Raw genomic sequence first — 21,050 nt, 5'->3', positions numbered from 1 at the left:
AAGACCCAGAAATTAGAACGTGGGCATGGATTAGACACTTCTTTGTTATCCTGAGTTCAGCTCTGCCAGAAGTTTGCATACTCCTCTAAACAAAAGCAATGACCCACAGTGTCCAGAACCAGCTGCCACAGAAGGCAGTTTGATGAGCCTCTGTTGCTACCTACCAGTGTTTACCTCCTGGAAGCACAGGTCCTACCCAATATAGAATTATATTGGACAGCTTTTCCAACCATACAGATTCCTCTCCTTGAGAGAAATTTTCTTTACTCCTTTTACATTTCCAAAGATATGACAGTAATCGAGGGTTATATAAGAGCCCTTTCAGGTAGGTATCCAAGGATATTGGCTGTGTTTATTTCTAACACTGGAAATTCAGCCCCAGCTAATTTCATTGATTCAGCCTCATTTTTTCCCTGCCCATTTGGTATAGTTGTACCTCTTTCATTCTTAGATTATTATCACATTTTTGACTGAATTCATGGAATATTAAGAAGTATCGTTTTTATCCCAATAAACATCTCAGAAGAGAATGAAGACACAGTTTGAGTAAAGATATTTACTACATCTATTATCTCCAAAAAAATTCAAGTGAAGTGAGATATTTGATATTGTGGAATAATATAAATATAAATGTGTTAATTTAATACATGGGCATTAGTTCATCAACAGTTATTTGTTGGTGCCTTCTCCATGTTAGGTTCTGTACTAAGTTTGAGATGCAATGATGATTGAAACAGTTCCTGCCCTCAAGGAGTTTTGGGAAAAAAAGAGATCCTATTAATGCTTTATTGTCGAACTCACAGCATCTGCCAGTGCCCATCAGCTTTCTTGCTACACATTAGCCCTCTCTTACATTAGAATGTGCCTCAGTCATTTCTGGAAATTTCTCAACATCCATTTAGAAATGCCTTTCAGATACTTCTAAACATTCTCTTCACCGAACTGTGGCACTAGTTCAAACAGGATTTAATTTTACAAAAGAATTTACACATGGAATATCAGGAAATAACTATTTAAGACAGGAAGGCATGCCATCTAAAATGCTTGGAATGTGGTATTCACAGATTTCTTATGCCTTTGGCCCATCTCTCTTTCTCATTTGTTGCTTTCCTTTCTTATGTGTTTGCTACAATGCCATGGTAGTGTCAACCAAAAAACAACACGAGAGGTTGCAAGTAAGAAAAGAGTTTATTTGGGGTCTTAAAAACTGAAATTCAGGAGACACAGATTCCAGTAAAACTGAAAAGGGTGTTCTGGGGAAGAGAGAGGTCAGGAGCTCATGAAAACAAAAAGCCATGAGATTCTTAAAAGCTGCCCAGTGAGGGAAACAAAAGTAAAAGTAAACATATAGGGCTACATTAAACTAAAAGGCTTTTGCACAGTGAAGGAAACTATCAACAACATGAAAAGGCCACCTACTCAGTGGGAGAAAATATTTACAAACAACTTATCCAATAAGACATTAATAACCCAAAATGTACAAAGAACTCATACAACTCAACACGAAAAACAGACAACCCAATTAAAAAATGAGCAAAGGATCTGAGGAGACATTTTTCCAAAGAAGATACACAAATGGCCAACAGGAACATGAAAAGATGCTCTACATCACTAATCATTAGGGGAATGCAAATCAAAAGCACTGTGAAATATTTATCACCTCACACCTGTCAGAATGGCTATTATCAAATAGACAACAAATAATAAGTGTTGGCGAGGATGTGGAGAAAAGGGAACACTTGTTCACTGTTGATGGGAATGTATGTTAGTGTAGCCACTATGGAAAACAGTATGGAGGTTCCTCAAAAAATTAAAAATAGAACTACCATATGTTCTAGCAATTCCACTTCTGGGTATTAACAAAACCACTAATTCAAAAGGATAAATGCACCCCTATGTTCATTGCAGCATTATTTACAATAGCCAAGAGATGGAAGCAATTTAAGTGCCATCAATAGATAAATGGATGAAGAAGGTATGGTATGCATATATGATGGAATATTACTCAGCCATAAAAAAAGAAATCGTGCCATTTGTGACATCATGGATGGGCCTAGATGGTATTATGCTAAATGAAATAAGTCAGACAGAGAAAGACAAATACTGTATGATTTTACTTATATGTGGACTCTAAAAAACAAACAAACAAACAAACAAACAAACAGAAACAGTCATAGAGACAGATAACAAATAGGTGATTGACAAAGAGGAGAGGGGAAGGAGGAGGAGAGAAATAGGTGAGGGAGATTAAGAGGTCCAAACTTCCAGTTGCAAAGTAAATGAGACGCAGATATGACATGTAAAGTGTGGGGAATATAGTCAGTAAATATACAATGTCTTTGTATGGTGATAAATCGTAACTAGACTTATCCTGGTGAACATTCTGTAATGTATAGAAATATTGAATCACTATGTTGTGTAACAGGAGCTAACATAGTACTGCAGGTCAATTGCCCTTCCATAACAAACTATTAGGAAAATAGATTTGTGGTTACCAGAGGTGGTGGGGTGGTGGGGAGAGAGGGAATTGGATGAAGGCAGTCAAAATGTATGAACTCTCAGTTATAAGATACATAATTACTAGAGATGTAAAATACAACATGATGAATATAATTAACACTGCTGTTATGTTTTCTATGAAAGTTGCTAAGTAAGTAAATCCTAAGAGTTCTCATCATAAGGAGACAATATTTTTTTCTGTTTCTTTGATTTTTGTACCTATATGAGATGATGACTGTCCACTAAACTTATTGGGGTAATCATTTCATGATGTATGTAAGTCAGATCATTATGCTGCACACCTTAATCTTATGTAGTGCTTTATGTCAATTATATCTCAATAAAACTGGAAGGAAAAAAAAGTTGCTTGTTAAGAATTGTGACTAACGTGAGTCAGGAAATATTTATCCTTAAGGAATCATGAATTATTTTAGGGTAGGGTTTTGATAAGTTATTTTAGGGTAAGAGTGTAATAAGTATCTTGAGTTTCTGGCAGATATTCTGGATGACTACATTAGGCCCATATGTGGTCAAAAGTTCCACTTCCATCAAAGCTGAGATGTGTGTAAGGCACACTTCTTTAATGGCCTCCTGGTTCTATTTTAGAGAGCTCTCTTAGAAATTTTAATTATCCTCTCACATTGGACAGAGTTCTCTCATTTTCTATAGAATGTGTATAAAGTAATGTAGAGAAAAACCAGGAATTAATAGTACAGGAAGCAATAACAAAACTTAACTTGGTCGTGGCCGGATTTTAAGAAATCTTGATGAAAAATGTTGATTCAGATCATGTTATTAGTGTATAGCACTGTCTAGAATTTTTATTTTTCCCCCAGTTTAATTACCAGTGCAGTCATCTGGGCAATTGGGATTTGATTTGTGATAGGATCTCACTATTGAATGGTGTGATATCAGGAAGATATGCCCCCAAACTGCAGTTCTATTTCTGGCAGAAGGAAGTGCTAGTCTTCTCCATAGATGAGACTCATACAGTCCATACAACTGCTTTCCAATTTCCTTATGCTGCACCTTATATTGTCAGCTCTTCTTTAGAATAATGCCTATTTCATCACCTGAGTTGAAGCACAAATGCATTTTTATGCCCTCAACTACTCCCTTGATGTTGCCTAGTTTATATGAGTCAAATCCATTCCATGCCTAATCACTCAACAAACTCCTTTCTTTATGCTTTATAATGGAAGATAAATAGGTAGTCAGAACGGTCATTACTCCTGAGAGAAAATAGGGATTAAAGCTACATAAAAGATTGGTGGGGGAAAGGAGTACTGAGATCAGTGTGCTTCCTTAAATATTTAATCAGTTTAAAACCGGTTTCACCAAAACCCTTCAGACATTACTGTAGGGAATAGTTGTGCATTGACAATGGACTATTGCTGGATTAGGTGACTTATTGTAACAGGTCCCCACTCCCCTCCCTTATTCACTTAGAAAATACTATTTTGAGGGAAATGGATTGGTTGAATGAGCTTCAATTGAGCCAAGTCTTCAAAAGTCATTTTATAGCTGCTTTGAATCCGGCCGTTTAAAAGTATAACCTCCAGATACATTTTGCAATACATCTCCATTAAAGAACTAGTAATTTTTAATATTAAAGGGACAATTATTCCCATTAACTCTTTAACACAGAAAATGATTAAATTATACCTCTCTTGGGTATTTAAGATATATTGTGCATGTTTCTATAATTATAAATATACCCCTGCCTTTTTTTTCATTTTGAAGAAATCTTTCTAAGCAGCACTTATCCATTTTTATAACCAAATATTCAAATAATATGTTTAAGAAACATTAAAATGACTCTAATAGAGTGGAAATATGTTTTCTTTTATATATGTGTGTGTGTGTGTATATATATATATATATATATGTATATATCATGACAACTTGAATAAAACCAATGAAAAAGTGAATGAAGTAGAATGAATGAAATCCGTCCTTAAGTAAGTGTTTCCTATAAATTTTATCCGGAGAACTAATAAGAGCAAGGTTCATGTAGCAAAGACACTTGGTAGTACTTTAACTGAGACTTTAGTGACTGCTCCTGCTAAGTAATTTCTCTTATTCTTCCTACTCTTGCTCCTCTTCCTTCTCTCCTTTTCTTCCCACTCTTCCTCCCTCCTCCTTTATTTATCTTGTCTTGACAGTAACCCATGTACTCCATCTTCTGTATCTACTGAATATCTTTTTTTTTTATAAAATCAGAAAGAGGCTCTACAATTGTGTATGTGTGTGTATGCGTGTGCATGTGTGTGTGTGTGTGTGTGTGTGTGTAGTAGAAAACAGGGTATTGGAACTCTTATTTTGGAGGGTGCTATATCATTTTGCCTTCAGTCATCATGTCAAATCCTGAAGTCCTAGAGATTTGTAAGCAGAGTAATAAAATCTCTGGATCCCTGAGGCAATAGACTCAGTTTGAGCTCTTTCTCAGTCGAATTTGATATCTCAGAGTTGGCAGCAACCAAAATAATCCTAGTATCAAGTAAAGTGATACAGAGTTCTCCTCTATTTGCAGGCTAGTATATTACTGCATGGTGAGGACAGAACAAATTGGGCCCAGGCACCATCTATTGGGTAAGAGAAATATTGGCAAGGAAAAATGTAGCATATTCTGAGAAGGGCTTCCACTGAAAATGTAGTTTGACTATCTCTACCCATTATCTTACTTGGATGATACTTTATACTGTGGAATGTTGTGGCTAATGAGCTTTTAAAATGAAAGATGCTAAATTAGAAAAGTATTCTACCCTCTATTAAAAAAACATCAAAGCCCAGGTTCCTGCCTTGGTAATTAAACCCTAGTACAGAATATTCATTATGGAAACAGTCCCTTCATTACCCTTGCCTATGAGTCTGTGAATGTCTCTTGATACCCAGAGGTTGTCTTCAAGTTCATTATTATGATCTTATATTAAAAATAATACATATCCAAAGAATCACTAAGCATGACAAAAACATTAGCCCCATCACTATTCATGAATCTCTAGAGCTATGAGTGAGATGCACCCTGAGATAAATTACCCTGAGTTTCAACTTACTAAGGATTTATTTTAATAATAACTTACTGAACAGATAGAATAAAAGAAACAATGAAATAGTTATTATTGAACTAAGTCATATGTGTCTCTACAGGTTGTTACCCCCTCTGCTTGAATGGAATAACATAATGGTAGAAAAAACCTAGGATAGAGTAAAGACATAATTAATTGACCCACTTATGTATTTAATTTAGAGTGCCTTATTTTGTTTTATTGACATTTGCTTTGTAATTATTCTTCTATTGTTTAATGTGCCTGTGTCTTATTGCACAAACCTGTTGCCAGCTTTTTGAAGGAAATCTTTATGCTATCTCAGTGTTTAAAAATCCCCTAGGGTATCCTGAACTTAATACAAGTACAAAACAGCTTCTTCCCTAACCTAAGACCAAATGCAAAGTCAGCATTAATGTAAAACAGTGCATTGTAAAGTATATGAGAATAATAGATGATGCTCATGGAGAGTTTAATTGTTAGGAAGGAATAAAAGTTAGTAGAAAGTAGGCAATATGGTGATTCATCGGTACATCTTGCTAACAGCGCAATTGTGGTTTTTCTGTATAAGTTCAGCATGGTTTATGCTGCTAATTGTTAGGTCTGAGTAAGTAATTCATTTCAAAGACTAGTATCCATGCTTTTACCACATAGTTTTACTAAACTGCAGTTATGCCAAGACCTATAGCATTGTTATTAAGTGTAACAAGTGATGCAGCATAAATAAATTGCCAGCTGTTGCTTGCTACCAAAGGTGGTTGTTACATTAAAGTTCTTGTACTGACCATCATAGAAGACGGTATTTCAGTAGCTTTTAGTCCAAATGAGATATATCTAAGAGTAAAAAACAAAGCTGTTGTGGGGGAGTCGAGGCTTGATTTTAAAAAACTGATAATTCTTCATTTCTCATGTTCATAAATGGCTTATGACACTTGACATACACAAGGGAAATGATTAAGCATCTTGTCTAGATGTCTTAAACCTAGTAAACTGGGAATGTATTTATGTTTGCAAAAAGTAAGATGAGAAAAATATCTCAGATTTTTGTATCTCAGATCCTCTGAGATTGTTGTATTATCTCAATTCTGTTCCTAATGATGAAGCTAAATTTCCCTCGTGATACAAAAGCTGTTGAGGCATGAGAATATTCTGCATTGTGGTTCTTTCTATTTTTCTGAATTGTCCCTGAAGCAGGCCATTAGTAAAGAGAAACTGGAGAACGTGAAATGCTCATTAGTTGCTAATAAGGTATATAGATCCAGATCTAGGACACACAGGGAGGATAAGTTTCTTTTGCAGTTGTTTTTACCTTTTGTCCCTTGGACTTCATAGCTGTATTGCTCTGAAACTCATTAACTGAGTTCTAGTCCTAGGACCTCACCAGAAGCTAGAGAGAATGTTAAAGTCCGAGGGTGGGGAAGTTTGCTGTGTATGTGAAAGAAATAAAAAATTACCAATCTCTGTCCATCACTGCCTCTCAAATAATAGCTATATATAGAGGCTGAAGCTTGCACTATTGTAATAGCAAATAATTTCTACTAGTGGTATTCCTGTTTGTAATTGTTATCACTAAGCCCTGCTCTGTGCTCATTTGGTTAATACACTAGCATTTACTGAGTGCCAACTATGGGTTGAAAGTGGTGTTAGGTGTCAGAATTATATGTAAAATAATTTAGTTTAATTGATAAGAATTATTGAGTTCAACAGACTCGGAATCATCTATGATGCTTACTAGTGGTGTGAATGGGGGTAAGTTACTTTATTTCATGCTTCAGTTTCCTCATTTGTGAGATAGGTTTTATTATTGTTTCCTATCTTAAGAGTGTGTAGTAGTTTTTAAAAGATGCGTGTAAAGCAGTTAACAGAGTACTTAAATATCTGAGGATTATTAACTGTTGTAATAATGATTATTTTTAATGGATGTCGAGTGTCTTAGGGCCTAAGCTAGATACTTGAATAACAGCAATAACTGTCTTGAGAATTGTTGAGAAATTCACTTTTCTAAAAAAAAAAAAAAAAAAAAAAATAGCAAAATAGAAAAGAAAGATAGAGAGGAGAGATGGAAGAGAAAGAATTCCATGTGATACCTGGGGTAGAAGGGGGGATAAAGTAAAGAGAACTTATATGGATATGAGACTGGAATGGCTTCACAAAGAATGATACTTGAGCTATGTCTTGAAGGATGGTAGAAAGCTGCCACCTGTGAGAGGTATGTGAAAAGGCAAAAGGAATAACTCAAATAAGCATGGTTTAATTGGCAAGTAGCAAGGAGATTACAGTGTCTAGACTGGGAGCCAGGAATCTCTATTTAAACCAGAGTGAAAGAATTGGGGACCAGAAAGACACAGGTAAACCCTGACCTTGCTTAGGGCCATAGCAGATGCACACAATCCAGGATCAGTGATGCGCCTCTAATGAATGTGACCCTTCAACCTAAGTACCTCAGTCCTACCATGCAGATCCTTACCCTGGCTTAGAACCCTCTAGATCTTCAAGGTCCTCAGTGCTGAGATCATTTTGGGGCATCTCAGAAATCATATAGATTGCAAGTAAATTGAATTCTTCAACTCTGTTCTTCCTATGAAAAATTATTCCTACTATTCAAGAGCGTTTGCCTTTCCATATAAATTTTAGAAATAGCTTTTCCATATCTACCAAAATCCTGCTGGAATTTTGACCATGATTGGATTGGCTCTATGGATCATATTTAGGAGAATTGATATCTTAACCATACTGAGTTTTACAATCCATGATCACAGAATATAGATTCATTTATCTAGGTCTTATTTTTTTGATCAGTGTTTTGTGTTTTCAGCATACAAATCTTATACATACTTGCTGAGATATATACCTAAGTATTTAATGTTTTTAGTAATATTATAAATTCTAACTTTTAATTTCCAGTTGCTATTGCTAGTAGACAGAAATACAACATATTTTTTTCCTGTTGATCTTGTTCCCTTTAACCTTACTAAACCGACTTATTAGATCCAATATTTTTGTAGGATCCTTTGGGATATTTTAGACCATTGTATTATCTTCAAGAGTTATATTTCTTACTTACAAATTATTGAATTTTTAATTATTTTTCTTGCATTATTGAGATGCTACGTCCTCCTGGATGATGGTGAATAGGAGAGAGTGAATATCCTTTCCTTGTTGTGGATCTTGGGAGAAAACATTGTTTTTCACAATTAAATAAGATGTAGCTACAGATGTTTTGTTGATGCTCTTTATCACGTGGGAGAAGTGTCCTGCTTTTCTCAGTTTGCTGAAACATTTGACAACATTTGAAACATTGGAAACATCCATGACCATGGATGTTAACTTTTTTCAAATGTTTTACATCATTGTTTTAAATGATCACATGTTTTTTTTCTTCTTTTATAATGTTGGTATGGTGAGCTACATTATTTTTTAGATATTAAACCAAACTTACACTTTCAGAATAAATAGTACAGTCATAATGTTTTTTTGTTTGTTTGTTTTTTTATTGCTGGACTTAATTTGCTACCATTTCATTGGGAATTTTTGCTTTTATGTTTATGAGGGACATTTTTGTGTGGTTTTCTTTATTGTAATAATGTCTCATTTTGTATCAGGGGAGGCTAACCCCACACAATGAATTAGAAATTTTTCTCACTTCCATTTGCTGGAAGAATTTGTATAGGATTGGTATTTGCAAGAGAGGCCATAGGCCTGAACTTTTCTTTATTGGAAAGTATTGAGATAAAAATTCAAATTCAATTTATTTAACATCTCCATCTATATATCTCTGTATCTGTGTGTTGGGTATAAATATGATACTATTCAGATTTTCAGTACTTCTGAAGGAAACTTTAATAGTTTTTAATATTTTCTTATTATCCTATTAGCGCCTGTAGGGTCTGTAGTGATACCTCTGTTTCACTCCTGTTATTGGTAATTTTTATATTTTATATTTAACTGTAATCAATATAGGTTATATCTAAATCTTGCTTTTTGTCCCATGTATTCTTTCTTTTTTCCATCTTCTATTTTCTGTTGTATTAAAATGTTTTTTTAAATTATTTAATTCCATATACACAATTTGTTTTCTTAGCCATATTACACACAAACACACACACACTAGTAGTGAATCTGTGGTATACACAATTACAACATACAATTTAAGTCATCGTAGTCTACAGTCAAAAATACTATACATCTTCACTTATAATGTAAGAAACAATAGCAGAACATTTACATTTATCCTTCCCATACTTTGTGACATTATCATACACTATATTACACATGCTATAAGTTTTGTAACACATTTTCTTTAATGTTTAACTACCTTTTAAAGAGCTTGATAATGAGAAAAAATATTTTATATTTATCTATGCATTGAGTATTTCCAGTGTTCTTCATGTGTTTGTGTAGACCCATATTTTGTCTGTTCTTGTTTTCTTCTGTGTCAACTTCATTTAACATTTCTTGTAGTGCAGACATGCTGGCAATGCATTCTCTCAATTTTTTTTCTTTAAAACATTTTACTTTGTCTTTGAAAGAAATTTCCATTGGATATAGAATGTTAGGTTGACAGTTTGACAGTTTTTGTTTTGTTTTTCCATTAGCAGTATATTAAAAATATTTCTTTTGACTTGTACCATTTTTGAAAAGCATTCTGCTATCATACCTTTAGTCCTCTGTACATAACACTTACTTTTACTCTGACTGTCTGAAGATTGTCTTTTGTATTTTTTAAAAAATAATTTGATTATGGGTGTACTTGGCATTGTTTCTTTGTATTAATTTGGCCTGTGCTTCATTTTGTTCTTTGGTTGAGAGTTTATCTCAGTGATTAACAAACTTTTTGTAAAGGATCACATAGTAACTATTTTAGGTTTTGTGTCCCCATAACATCTCTGTCACATATTTTTTTCTTTCTTCAACCTTTTAAAAATGCAAAATTGATTTATAGCTCAGGAGTCATACAAAGCAGGCTATATGCTGAATTCGGTCTGCAGTTAATATTAGTTTGACAACCGTTCAGTTGATAATATAGTTCATCATGAGATGATTTTTGTTTCTACAAATATTTTTACTGTTTCCCCCTAATTTTCTCATGTTCCAATTTCATGTATGTTTTATCATATACTATTTTCTTACTAGTTACTGGTGCTTTGTTCATTTCCTTTTTTTGTTTTTTGTTTCCTGTGCTTAAGTTTTATAATTCCCACTGCTATGTCTTGAAGTTTTAGAGTCAGGGTGTTTTTTTAAGGCCTTCCTATATAGGGTCTATCTTTTATTATTCCAATCCAATATATTTTTAATACACATTTTACCACAAAGAGTTTCCTTTTGATCTCTTTTGCATTTGTCCTTTCTCACTCTATCATGATTTTAAGGTTCCCTCTGCTCTCTTGAGTATATGGAGCATATTTATAATTGCTGTTTTTATTACAGTTGTCACTTAATTTCATCATCTTTATTAATTCTGTATCAATTTCAATTGAATGATTATTTTTCATAATTAAATTATATTTTCCAGATTCTTTGTATAACTAGTACCTTTTGATTGGATGATGGGCATCTTAAAATTTTATAGTGAGTACTAGGTTTTGTTGTATCCCATTAAAGTTGACTTTTGTTGTCAGAAGCTAAGCTACTTGGAATCAGTTTGGCCCTTCTAAGACTTGCTTTTAATTTTTTTAAGGTTTGTTAAGATCACCCTTAATTTAGGGCTAACTTTCTTCCACAATTAATTCAGTATTTCTCTGATGATTTTACCTAATGTCCATTTACCATGAGGTCTTACCACTCTGGCTGGTAGACTCATCAACTATACCCAGCCCTACTTGAGTCCTGAGAATAGTTCTATGCATTCTGTTCTTGTGGTTATTTCCTCTCACAAATTTGAAATTCAGTACTCATTCAAGGAGGGCCTTCAGATCACCAGAACTTTCTTTCCAAAAGATTCCTCCCTCTACAGTAGTCTGCCCCATGTATTCTAGCTATTCTGGACTCTCTAAACTCCAAACTGTGTCTTCTAAACTGAGAAAGATTACATGGCTCTGTTTAGATTCCCCTCTCCTCTACTTCAGTTTGGAAACTGCCTCTAAGCAGTTATCTGAGCAATCCTAAGGCTGGCCTAGTTTCATTTTCACGTAGGAATCATAATACTGCACTGTCTGTCATTCAGTTTCTGAAAAACTTTGTTTCATATATCTTTTTTGATTTTTACTAGTTGTTTAAGATGGAGGTCCAGAAATGTAAATCTCTTTATTACAAACATGTAGTAGATAAACACCCACTTTGGGGACCTTTCCATCATGTTGTGCAGATAGTTTTACACCCATTAGTACTTGATGTTCTTCTGCCAGCTCTGGTTACTATTGTAAGATGGGATCTTCTACAGCATGCTCATCTGGACCTCATTCTTGAACTGCTGAGTCTCTTTCAGGCCACTATTGCAGCTGAACTCATCTATGTAAGTACCCAAGAGTGGCAGATCTTCACCCATGATACCTATCAAGTTCAGTAAACCCCACTACCTTCCCTTCTTAATAAATAAAAATAATAATTAACTATTAAAAATTAAAGGAGACTGTTAATGGAAAGCAGTCAGTTCCCCATGACTTATATTATTATAAGTGACATTATAAAACAGAGTATTTAATGGAATAATTAATAGGAAGGGTAAAATTCATGCTCAGTTTTATACAGATATGTCATATAATTCTGTCTTTCCTTAAGGAATCACTATGTTTTACCAAAAGTTTTCTGCCTGTAAAAAAAAAAAAAAAAAAAAAAAAAAAAAAAAAAAAAAGACAGTCAGTATAAGGTCCATTCAGAAAGTTCTGTTCTTCAATGGAAATTTTTTTTTTTTAACATCTTTATTGGAGTATAATTGCTTTACAATGATGTGTTAGTTTCTGCTTTATAACAAAGTGAATCAGCTATATATATGCATATATCCCCATATCTCCTCCCTCTTGCATCTCCCTCCCACCCTCCCTATCCCACCCTTCTAGGTGGTCACAAAGCACAGAGCTGATCTCCCTGTGCTATGCAGCTGCTTCCCACTAGCTATCTATTTTACATTTGGTAGTGTATATATGTCAGTGCTACTATCTCACTTCGTCCCAGCTTACCCTTCCCCCTCCCCATGTTCTCAAGTCCATTTTCTACATCGGCATCTTTATTCCTGTCCTGCCCCTAGGTTCATCAGAACCATTTTTTTTTTTAGATTCCATATATATGTGTTAGCATACAGTATTTGTTTTTCTCTTTCTGACTTACTTCACTCTGTATGACAGACTCAAGGTCAATCCACCTCACTACAAATAACTCAGTTTTGTTTCTTTTTACGGCTGAGAAATATTCCATTGTATATATGTGCCACATCTTCTTTATCCATTCATCTTTCGATGGACACTTAGGTTGCTTCCATGTTCTGGCTACTGTAAATAGAGCTGCAATGAACATTGTGGTACCTGAATCTTTCTGAATTATGGTTTTCTCAGGTTATATGCCCACTAGTGGGATTGCTGGGTCTTATAGTAGTTCTATTTTTAGTTTTATAAGGAACCTCCATACTGTTCTCCATAGTGGCTGTATCAATTTACATTCCCACCAACAGTGCAAGAGGGTTCCCTTTTCTCCACACCCTCTCCAGCATTTATTGTTTGTAGATTTTTTGATGATGGCCATTCTGACTAGTGTAAGGTGATACCTCAGTGTAGTTTTGATTTGAATTTCACTAACGATTAGTGATGTTGAGCATGCTTTCATGTGCTGGTTGGCAATCTGTATATCTTCTCTGGAGAAATGTCGATTTAGGTCTTCTGCCCATTTTTGGATTGGGCTCTTTGTTTTTCTGACATTGAGCTGCATGAGCTGCTTGTAAATTTTGGAGATTAATCCTTTGTCAATTGCTTCATTTGCAAATATATTCTCCCTTTCTGAGGGTTGTCTTTTCATCTTGTTTATGTTTTCCTGTGCTGTGTAAAGCTCTTAGGTTTCATTAGGTCCCATTCGTTTATTTTTGTTTTTATTTCCATTTCTCTAGGAGGCAGGTGAAAAAGGATTTTGATGTGATTTATGTCATAGAGTGTTCTGCCTATGTTTTCCTCTAAGAGTTTTATAGTGTCTGGCCTTACATTTAGGCCTTTAATCCATTTTGAGTATACGTTTGTGTTTGGTGTTAGGGAGTGTTCTAATTTCATTCTTCTACATATAGCTGTCCAGTTTTCACAGCACAACTTATTGAAGAGGCTGTCTTTTCTCCATTGTACATTCTTGCCAACTTTGTCAAAAATGGGGTGACCATATGTGTGTGGATTTATCTCTGGGCTTTCTATCCTGTTCCACTGATCTATATTTCTGTTTTTGTGCCAGTACCATACTGTCTTGATTACTGTAGTTTTGTAGTATAGTCTGAAGTCAGGGAGCCTGATTCCTCCAGCTCCGTTTCTCTTTCTCAGATTACTTTGGCTATTCGTGGTCTTTTGTGTCTCCATACAAATTGTGAAATTTTTTGTTCTAGTTCTGTGAAAAATGCCATTGGTAGTTTGATAGGGATTGCATTGAATCTGTAGATTGCTTTGGGTAGTATAGGCATTTTCACAATGTTGATTTTTCTAATCCAAGAACATGGTATACCTCTCCATCTGTTTATATCATCTTTAATTTCTTTCATCAGTGTCTTATAATTTTCTGCATACAGGTCTTTTGTCTCCTTAGGTAGGTTTATTCCTAGGTGTTTTATTCTTTTTGTTGCAATGGTAAAAGGGAGTGTTTCCTTAATTTCTCTTTCAGATTTTTCATCATTAGTGTGTAGGAATGCAAGAGATTTCTGTGCATTAATTTTGTATCCTGCTAATTTACCAAATTCATTGATTAGCTCTAGTAGTTTTCTGGTAGCATCCTTAGGATTCTCTATGTATAGTATCATGTGATCTACAAACAGTGACAGTTTTACTTCTTCTTTTCCAATTTGTATTCTTTTTATTTCTTTTTCTTCTCTGAATGCTGTGGGTAAAACTTCCAAAACTATGTTGAATAATAGTGGTGAGAGTGGACAACCTTTTCTTGTCCTGATCTTAGAGGAAATGCTTTCAGTTTTTCACCATTGAGAATGATGTGGGCTGTGGGTTTGTCATATATGGCCTTTATTATGTTGAAGTAAGTTCCCTCTATGCCTACTTTCTGGAGGGTTTCTATCAAAAATGGGTATTGAAATTTGTCAAAAGCTTTTTCTGCATCTATTGAGATGATCATATGGTTTTTATCTTTCAGTGTGTTAATATGGTGTATCACATGGATTGATTTGCATATATTGCAGAATCCTTGTATTCCTGGGATAAACCCCACTTGATCATGGTGTATGATCCTTTTAATGTGCTATTGGATTCTGTTTGCTAGTATTTTGTTGAGGATTTTTGCATCTATGTTCATCAGTGATATTGGCCTGTAGTTTTCATTCTTTGTGACATCTTTGTCTGGTTTTGGTATCAGGGTGACGGTGGCCTCGTAGAATGAGTTTGGGAGTGTGCCTCCCTCTGGTATATTGTGGAAGAGTTTGAGAAGGATATGTGTTAGCTCTTCTCTAAATGTGTGGTAGAATTCTCCTGTGAAGCCATCTGGTCCTGGGCTTTTGTTTGTTGGAAATTTCTTAATCACAGTCTCAGTTTCAGTGCTTGTGATTGGTCTGTTTTTATTTTCTATTCCCTCCTGGTTCAATCTTGGAAGGTTGTGCTTTTCTAAGAATTGGTCCATTTCTTCCAGGCTGTCCATTTTATTGGCATATAGTTGCTTGTAGTAATCTCTCATGATCCTTTGTATTTCTGCAGTGTCAGTGGTTACTTCTCCTTTTTCATTTCTAATTCTGTTGATATGAGTCTTCTCCCTTTTTTTCTTGATGAGTCTGGCTAATGGTTTATCAATTTTATTTATCTTCTCAAAAGAACCGGCTTTTAGTTTTATTGACCTTTGCTATTGTTTCCTTCATTTCTTTTTCATTTATTTCTGATCTGATCTTTATGATTTTTTTCCTTCTGCTAACTTTGGGGGGTTTTTTGTTCTTCTTTCTCTAATTGCTTTAGATGTAAATTTAGGTTGTTTGTTTGAGGTGTTTCTTGTTTCTTGAGGTAGGATTGTATTGCTATATACTTCCCTCTTAGAACTGCTTTTGCTGCATCCCATAGGTGTTGGGCTGTCGTGTTTTCATTGTCATTTGTTTCTAGGTATTTTTTGATTTCCTCTTTGATTTCTTCAGTGATCTCTTGGTTATTAAATAGTGTATTGTTTAGCCTCCTTGTGTTCGTATTTTTTACCGATTTTTTCCTGTAATTGATATCTAGTTTCATAGTGTTGTGGTCGGAAAAGATACTTGATACGATTTCAATTTTCTTAAATTTACCAAGGCTTGATTCGTGACTGAAGAAATGATCTATCCTGGAGAATGTTCCATGAACACTTGAGAAGAAACTGTACTCTGTTGTTTTTGGATGGACTGTCCTATAAATATCAGTTAAGTCCATCTTGTTTAATGTATCATTTAAAGCTTGTGTTTCCTTATTTATTTTCATTTTGGATGATCTGTCCATTGGTGAAAGTAGGGTGTTAAATAAAGTCCCCTACTATAATTGTGTTACTTTGAGTTCCCCTTTTATGGCTGTTAGTATTTTCCTTATGTATTGAGGTGCTCCTATGTTGGGTGCATAAATATTTACAATTGTTATATCTTCTTGGATCGATCCCTTGATCATTATGTAGTGTCCTTCTTTGTCTCTTGTAATAGTCTTTGTTTTAAAGTCTGTTTTGTCTGATATGAGAATTGCTACTCCAGCTTTTTTTTGATTTCCATTTGCATGGAATATCTTTTTCCATCCCCTCACTTTCAGTCTGTATGTGTCCCTAGGTCTGAAGTGGGTCTCTTGTAGACAGCATATATATGGATCTTGTTTTTTATCCATTCAGCCAGTCTGTGTCTTTTGGTTGGGGCATTTAATCCATTTACATTTAAGGTAATTATCGATATGTATGTTCCTATTGCCATTTTCTTAATTCTTTTGGGTTAGTTATTGTAGGTCTTTTCCTTCTCTTGTATTTCCTGCCTAGAGAAGTTCCTTCAGCGTTTGTTGTAAAACTGGTTTGGTGGTGCTGAATTCTCTTAGCTTTTGCTTGCCTGTAAAGGTTTTAATTTCTCCATCAAATCTGAATGAGATCCTTGCTGGGTAGAGTAATCTTGGTGGTAGGTTTTTCCCTTTCATTACTTTAAATATGTCCTGCCACTCCCTTCTGGGTTGCAGAGTTTCTGCTGAAAGATCAGCTGTTAACCTTATGGGGATTCCCTTGTATGTTATTTGTTGCTTTTCCCTTGCTGCTTTTAATATTTTTTCTTTGTATTTTATTTTTGATAATTTGATTAATATGTGCCTTGGCATATTTCTTCTTGGATTTATTCTGTGTGGGACTCTCTGTGCTTCCTGGACTTGAATGATATTTCCTTTCCCATATTAGGGAAGTTTTCAACTCTAATCTCTTCAAGTATATTCTCAATCCCTTTCTTTTTCTCTTCTTCTTCTGGGACCCTTATAATTCGAATGTTGGTGTGTTTAGTGTTGTCCCAGAAGTCTCTGAGACTGTCCTTGATTCTTTTCACTCTTTTTTCTTTATTCTGCTCTGTGGTAGTTATTTCCACTATTTTATCTTCCAGGTCACTTACCCGTTCTTCTGCCTCAGTTATTCTGCTATTGATTCCTTCCAGAGAATTTTTAATTTCATTTATTGTGTTGTTCATCATTGTTTGTTTGCTCTTTAGTTCTTCTAGGTCCTTGTTAGACGTTTTTTATATTTTCTCCATTCTATTTCCAAGATTTTGGATCATCTTTACTATCATTAATCTGAGTTCTCTTTCAGGTAGACTGCCTATTTCCTCTTCATTTGTTTGGTCTGATGGGTTTTTACCTTGTTCCTTCATCTGCTGTGTTTCTCTGTCTTCTCATTTTGCTTATTTTACTGTGTTTGGAGTCTCCTTTTCGCAACCTGCAGTTTTGTAGTTCCCGTTGTTTTTGGTGTCTGCCCCCAGTGGTTAAAGTTGGTTCAGTGGGTTGTGTAGGCTTCCTGGTGGAGGGGACTGGTGCCTGTGATTTGGTGGATAAGGCTGGATGTTGTCTTTCTGCTGGGCAGGACCGTGTCTTGTGGTGTGTTTTGGGGTGCCTGTGACCTTATTTTGATTTTAGGCAGCCTCTCTGCTGATGGGTGGGGTTTTGTTCCTGTGTTGCTAGTTGTTTGGCCTAGGGTGCCCAGCACTGTAGCTTGCTGGTTGTTGAGTGGAGCTGGTTCTTAGCATTGAGATGGAGATCTCTGGGAGAGCTTTTGCCGTTTGATATTATGTGGAGATGGGAGGTCTCTCGGTTCTTCCACCTCAGAGGCACAGGCCTGACACCCGGTCGGTGCACCAACACCCTGTCAGCCACATGGCTCAGAAGAAAAGGGAGAAAAGAAAGAAAGAAAGGAAGAAAAATAACGTTATTAAAATAAAAAATTTAAAAGTTAAAAGTTTAAAAATTGAAAATAATTTTTTAAAAAAGAAAAAAAATCGTACAAACAGGACCCTAGGAGAAATGGTAAAAACAATGCTATACAGGCAAAATCACACAAAGAAGCATACACATACACACTCAAAAAAAGAGAAAAAGGAAAAAATATCTGTATCTATATATAAAAATAAAAAATAAGAGAGCAACTAAATCAATAAACAAATCTACCAATGAAAATAAACTCTAAGTACTAAACTAAGAAATATAAAACCAGAAAAAAATTAAATGAAGAAAGCAAACCCCAAGTCTACAGTTGCTCCCAAAGTCCACTGCCTCAATTTTGGGGTGATTTGTTGTCTGTTTAGGCATTCCAGAGATGCAGGGTACATCAATTTGAATGTGGAGATTTAATCCGCTGTTCCTGAAGCTGCTGGGAGAGATTTCCCTTTCTCTTCTTGGTTCGCACAGCTCCTTGGTTTCAGCTTTGGATTTCGCCCTGCCTCTGCGTGTAGGTCGCCTGAAGGAGTCTCTTCCTGCACAGACAGGACGGGGTTAAAGTAGCAGCTGCTTTGGGGGCTCTGGCTCACTCAGGCCGGGGGGAGGGAGGGGTACGGATGCGGGGCGAGCCTGCAGCGGCAGAGGCCAGTGTGACGTTGCAGCAGCCTGAGGCACGCCGTGCGTTCTCCCGGGGAACTTGTCCCCGGATCACGGGAGCCTGGCAGTGGCGGGCTGCACCGGCTCCCGGGAGGGAAGGTGTGGAGAGTGACCTGTGCTCGCACACGGGCTTCTTGGTGGCTGCAGAAGCAGCTTTAGTGTTTCATGCCCATCTCTGGTGTCCGCGCTGAGAGCCGTGGCTTCCACCCGTCTCTGGAACTCATTTAGGTGGTGCTCTGAATCACCTCTCTTTGCACACCCTGAAACAATTGTCTCTTGCCTCTTAGGCAGGTCCAGACTTTTTCCTGGACTCCCTCCTGGCTAGCTGTGGCACACTAGCTCCCTTCAGGCTGTGTTCACACTGCCAACCCCAGTCCTCTCCCTGGGATCTGACCTCCAAAGCCCGAGCCTCAGCTCCCAATCCCACCTGCCCCGTCAGGTGAGCAGACAAGCCCCTCAGGCTGGTGAGTGCTGGTCAGCAGCGATCCTCTGTGGGAGAAGCTCTCTGATTTGCCCTCTGCCCCCTTATTGCTGTGCTCTCCTCCTTTGCTCCAAAGCTTCCCCCCCCCCCACCCCCCATTTCAACCAGTGAAGGGGCTTCCTAGTGTGTGGAAACTTTTCCTCCTTCAGAGCTCCCTCCCCAAGGTGCAGGTCCCATCCCTGTTCTTTTGTCTCTGTTTTTTCTTTTTTCTTTTGCCCCACCCAGGTACGTGGGGGAGCTTCTTGCCTTTGGGGAAGTCTGAGGTCTTCTGCCAGCGTTCAGTAGGTGTTCTGTAGGAGTTGTTCTACATGTAGATGTATTTCTGATGTATTTATGGGGAGGAAGGTGATCTCGTCTTACTCCTCCACCATCTTGAAGGTCTCCCCCAGAAACTGTTTTGATTCTTAAAATTTTCCAGTGTCACCTCTTATGAATGACTGTTCTGTGATTAGAAGCCCGTGGGTAAACCAGGCTAATTATATTGTTGGTTTCAGTCCAACAATGATGTGTTCTTGCAATGTATTAGTGAGTTTATTGGGTTGCAAAACAAAGAATGTATTAAACTGTTTTTCTTTAGTTTTGCCAAAGCATCAGGGCTATGAAGTAAGATACTTTAAGTTAAAAATGTTAACTAAAAGATAATAGGCTTCAGTTACTCTATAAAGCAAAGCCAAGTGGGTTTAAAATTTGGAAAGCTTTGCTTTACACTTTAAGATCTTAGGAAATCAACTATTACTTATTTAGAAATTGTTCGGTGACATGAGAGGAAACCTATGTCTATAGTTGGAACAAGAAGGTACAAAATGTGGAGAAATCATTAAAGCCCAAATGACAGACAAAGAACTCTTATTTTATAGATCATGGCTCTTAATACTGAAGCTGTTTTCCCCATTATTTGACAAGGGTAAGCCTTTCCATGTTAGTCCTCATGGACTCCCATTTTAACCTACTTTTACTGCTACCTGACATATATCACCAATAATGAATTATAACCAAGGAAATCTGAATCAACAGATATTTTTAGAATATGAAAGTGTCATTTTCTTCTCTTAGCATGTATATCCCTGACTCCTGTCTATTTAAATTTGATGCCTACTTTAAAACCCTGCTCCTGTCTGCACTATAAAAAACTTCCATGACTACTCCAAATTCTAGTGCATTTCCATAGTATGAAAATTCATTGTAACCAACTGAGTATTTGATTCTCTGCTACTCAAATGTTTGCTTTATTCTCAGGGGTGACAATTTGTCCTCCCAACTGAACCAAAACTTGCCATATGGCAGAGACACTGATATGACAAATCAAATGAATTTGTATTGTATTAAAATACCATACATTTTTGGAACTGAGGAGCTACTGTCTTTTCTGGTTTCCGTCTGGAAGAGTTGGTCAGTCTATAAGATGGCAGCTAGATTAACTCTATGTCCTAGGCTTATGGTCTATTTCCAAACTTGGCTGAATGAACCATTTGATAATTAATCACAAAGTTTCCTGCTTTGGTACTTCTCTCAAGTTAACTGACCTCACTAGTCCCATATTTAAGAGAGCAATAATAAGGTAAATGGGGTGAAATAAAAGCTAGGAAAATATAGTAGCTGTTTTGTTTTTGTATATGGAGAATGTGAGTATTAGAGGACAGTAGAGCCTAGAAAATTGGGAAATAAGCAGTGGAAGTCTTAGAGAGATTCAGGTGTTCTTCCCTAGTTTGTTACATGGACCTGCCATGAGTTTGTTTTCATGGCTCTGCAGGGGCTACCTGTTCTAAGGAACAATAACTCAGAAACAAAGTCTTCATTGTGTGAAGATTTTGAGCACAGGTGGAGTTTGTTCACTAATTTTATCCAATCCCCAGTGGATTC

This window comes from Balaenoptera physalus (genome assembly GCF_965194825.1).
Source record: "Balaenoptera physalus genome assembly, chromosome: 14".
NCBI classification, from domain to species: domain Eukaryota; kingdom Metazoa; phylum Chordata; class Mammalia; order Artiodactyla; family Balaenopteridae; genus Balaenoptera; species Balaenoptera physalus.
The sequence above is the reverse complement of the archived record's forward strand: the minus strand, read 5'-3'. Positions refer to the sequence as shown.